The sequence below is a fragment of the Lathamus discolor genome, chromosome 10 (assembly GCF_037157495.1).
Source record: "Lathamus discolor isolate bLatDis1 chromosome 10, bLatDis1.hap1, whole genome shotgun sequence".
NCBI classification, from domain to species: domain Eukaryota; kingdom Metazoa; phylum Chordata; class Aves; order Psittaciformes; family Psittacidae; genus Lathamus; species Lathamus discolor.
The window spans coordinates 16,998,891-17,002,919 of NC_088893.1; the positions used below are offsets into that span (position 1 = coordinate 16,998,891).

The window sequence follows — 4,029 nt, forward strand, 5'->3', positions numbered from 1 at the left end:
CATCATCACTGTGAAATGGGCCATTCAGCATGATGTGAAGACAAAGGCTTGGAGCATTGGCATCATGACTGTTGGAATGGCTGTAGCTATAACTGCCCCCGTGGTCACTGGGACCAAGCAGGGACTGCAGTTGCTTTGCTTAGGGAGCTACCTTAAGAATAAAAGGGTGTGGGGGGGACCAGATGGAGGCCAATTACTGAAACCAGGAACACCTGGTTGATGCCTTCACCTTAATTGTGACCAACGGCTCAGGCTGCAGGTACTGACCCCTTCACTTGCATCCCTTTTCACCACTCTTTCCCTGGCCGCTCTCTGCAGGGGCAGTTTGACTGCTTCATCTGGGTTAACTTTGGCCATTTCTTTGTGGGGTTTGTTGTTTTCTGATGGAAACTGCGGTATTTGTAGAGCTGCAGCCTTCCAGACAGCTCCAATTTAATGCGGAATTGGTAATACCGCTTACCTGCGAAAGGCAGGTTATGAGCAGATAGCTCATTTTACTCCTTTTTGGTCCCAGCTCTCCTTTAGGGGAGTAGTTTCTGTGCAAGTCGCTGTGGTGGAAGTCATGGAAAGCAGTGTGGACTGTGAAGGGGGTGCACCAGAGTGGACGTTGTGCTGCCTGCGGCTAGAGGAGAGGATGTGCAAAGTGAGGATGAAGCCGCAGGAGACGTGGTACGTACAAAAGGGCTGGGAGCTCTTAGCACGGGGTTATGTGGGTTGCATGGGTGGTTTGTTGCTTGGGTAAAAATGGATGCAAGCCCATCTTAGTGCAAATGAGGTGTCAGGCACTGTGCGGATGGGGGGCGGTATTTGTGCAAGGTCACAGTGAAGTCTTATGTTTTCTCTGTTGTGTTTTCCCTCTACATCCCTAATAACTTATGCTGGAAGAAGAGAATGCGTTGGGACTATTCCTTTAAGCATAGAGGATGTTTTCCTATAAGGGAGTGATGCATGGAGGATACAGAATCACAGACCCTCTCTCTGTTTAACCTGGCCTTGGAGCTCTGTGTTTTCCTGGATGGCTATTCTGCATTTAACTACTTTCAGCGCTTAACACACTTGTTTATAGCAAAACATTGTGCCTCCTGTGCTGAATGGAGCAACACAGGGCTCCCTGCGGTATTCTTGCTGGTGCTGGGATGTGCTGAAGCACTCACTGCAGTCACGGTGCTGCTGCTGAAGGGCTCCAGCTTGTTTGCAGGTGGGAGCTTTAGCTCTGGTTCCCCTGGGGCTGTCCCAGTATGGGTGATGTATTGGTGTTATAGCACTGCTGACAAAGGGTTTCTGAGTAGGTAGTCCTGAATGATACATCAAGAGATGCTGCGCTTCTGGTTCGCTTCCAGGGTGCTATTTGTTATTACCTTTGTTCTTTCCCCCTGCTTCAGCGCTTTCCTTTTGTCCCCTGTGTGCACATGGAGTCAGTGATACCCAGCCCTGCAGCTGGGACTGCATTGTGGCTCCAAATGGGTGTCACCACACTGGTGACAGAGGGGATTCAGGGCTGATGTCCTTGTTCACAGACCCCTGGGCTATAGGGAACAAGTGTCAGCCTAAGAGGTGATGCAGCAAAAGGCAGAGGTAGGGAAGCGCAGCGGAGCGCAGAGATCCTATCTTCACAGGAGGATATATAGTGATTATAAGAGATTTATCAGGTTGCCACTTGTGCAGGGAGGAGAGGGAGGATAATTCCCATCTGGGCTGTGAAAAATGATTCTTTCCTTAAGACAAAAATCAATTCATCTTTTTCCTAGGCTGAAGGTGGCATTGAAGTTCAGGAGCTATAAAGCGTGTAGGCATTGAACTTGCAGAGAAAACAAACCTTAAACCCTTATCCTTGAGCAGACCCCAGTTTGGGAAGGGGGATCTGTGTGGGCCTTTTAAGTATTAGGTGCGAGAAAGATGCTTCAGTTGGTTCCTAGATCAAAGGAGAAAGCACAAGGCAAGAATGTGATGCTAACAAGTGACAAAGTACTTTGCCTGCCCCTAAGTCCACAGTCAAACCAGTACCTCAGTGCTTCCAGTCCGCAGATCTACCTGTGCGAATCCATAGTTTTCAGCAGAAGTGCTGTGACCCAAAACCACACCGTGAATAAGCGTTAGCAGAAAACATTGCAGTGAAGATACCTGCTCCTGTGATGAACAACTCTCCTGGGCTGACATATAGGGTAATGCCTCGCAAATGGTGTCTGCAAGGCATGCATCTGGTTAGCATCGGTGGAGAGCACTGGGTAGTGCTGTCTTCCTCTGCTCCTGAGTATGAGCGTTACTGGGTAATGGCTCATTGGAGTTTTAGGAAATAGGTGCTTTATGAAACACCGATTTTTACTGGTTCCAAAGGCTGAGAGGGATAATTGCCCATTCCCAGCTCAGCTGTGCTCTGGAATGCCATCTACTGTTCATTGCCGATTTATTATGATTGCACCTTAAATCCATGATGAAGTTTATGGGTAGAAGATCTTGTGATGCGTTAATCTGTGTGCGAATTAGATGAGCATCTGCAATTATAAAGCAGCCCAAGCACTGAGCAGTATAATGGAAGGGAGAAACACAGACATGTTAATTGTGGTAGTAACTGCAGGGGAGTAAAGCAGGTGGATTTGCTCATCTTTGATAGCCTCAAGGAGCAGCAGTACCATGGATGCACAGAGTCCCAGGTGTGAGGGGTGCTGAAGCCCTCTGAATAGTAGATGTAGCCTAAAACAAATGCTGGTAGAGGGAAAGTGGGTATTCTTATAGTGAGATCTTGACTTCTCCCATTGCTCTTCCTAAGTTTCAGGCTTGTAATAATGTCTGGTTTGGGGAATGTGGAGGTTTAATGGATGTACTTGATTGTCTTGAGTTCTGAAATGAAGAAATAGGTTTTTTTTCCTCAATAAAAACAGAGAGGAGTTGCTTGGTTTCCAGTGCTTGGGGTAGCTTTGGTCTCCATCACAGTGACTTTAACATTGCAACTGTTAATTTCTCCTATTCAGCAACCACTTAAGAAATTAACCCAAACTATCTGCCTCTGTTTTCTGTGTGTTTAATGGCTGTGGGCTGGTATGTTTGATAGCTGTTAACACAGCAAACAAACAAAGTCCTAAAAATGAACAATATGAAATGGAAAACGGCAGCAGCTTCCTCTTGGCTCCAGCAGCAGAAATAAAGGGCTCCCTTTGCCACAGCTGGTGCTTATCCAGTGATAACGCAGCTTTTCCCAGGTGAGTGGCTGGAGATATTGGATATAATCAGAAACCTTCCCCAGGCCTTTCTCTATGTGCTTTTATTGTGATTCCTATGCGTGTTTTTCCCCTTATCCGGTTAATTCTGCAGTTCCTGGTGCGTGCAGCGATTCGCGTCGGTAAATGTCTGTTTTCTCTCATGCTCTCGGGGCGCAACCATCCCCAGGGAGAGGGAGAATCACTTCAGCACAAAACCTCTTGGTATCAGTGGCAGGGGATGGAAACTGTGCCGGTGACCCGATGGGTTTTGGCGTTCGGATGTGCCATGCAGAGCAGCAGACTCTGGGGGTCAGCACAGCCAAATAAATGAGCTCAAGCCTGGCTGGCAAGAGCCATTGGCAACGCAGGGTGTCCCCCGGAAACAGCATTATAATACATAAAATAGAGCACAGAAATGCTTCTCAAACAGTGCAACTTCATAACACGGGCTCCCGTGCTCTGTTTGCACATAGATTGGGATGAAAGGTGCTGTAATACAAACCTTTCCTGCTCTGTTTCCAGCTTCAGCCGTAGCTGAGCCTCTCATTTGGTGGCACACGTTAAAAATAACTTGTGGACAAGAAGCTGGAATTCTTAAAGTGCATTTTTTAAGCCTTACATTTTGTCATCTCTCTTCTGGTGTGGGGAGCCTGATGGGGCAGGGAGCTGAGACACAGCTGATGGGATAGGGAGCCTTTAAATAGATGTTAGGGGCAAAACCTGTGCACTGGGAGGGTTATAGCCTTGATGAAGCTAACGCTGACTACCTGTGAACTCTTAGGGTGTCATTTACCCCTCTTCACAGTTTGATTCTCTACCAAGTGTTAACCCC

The 4,029-nt window shown here is 47.5% G+C and overlaps 1 long non-coding RNA gene across 1 annotated transcript; it reads left to right on the forward strand.

The window, feature by feature from the left end:
- The first annotated feature begins 335 nt into the window (after positions 1-335).
- Positions 336-3,170, forward strand: LOC136020023 (uncharacterized). The gene is made up of 3 exons (XR_010615168.1): positions 336-446; positions 515-669; positions 3,050-3,170. It is a non-coding gene; the product is annotated as an uncharacterized LOC136020023 (long non-coding RNA).
- The last annotated feature ends 859 nt before the right edge of the window (positions 3,171-4,029 follow it).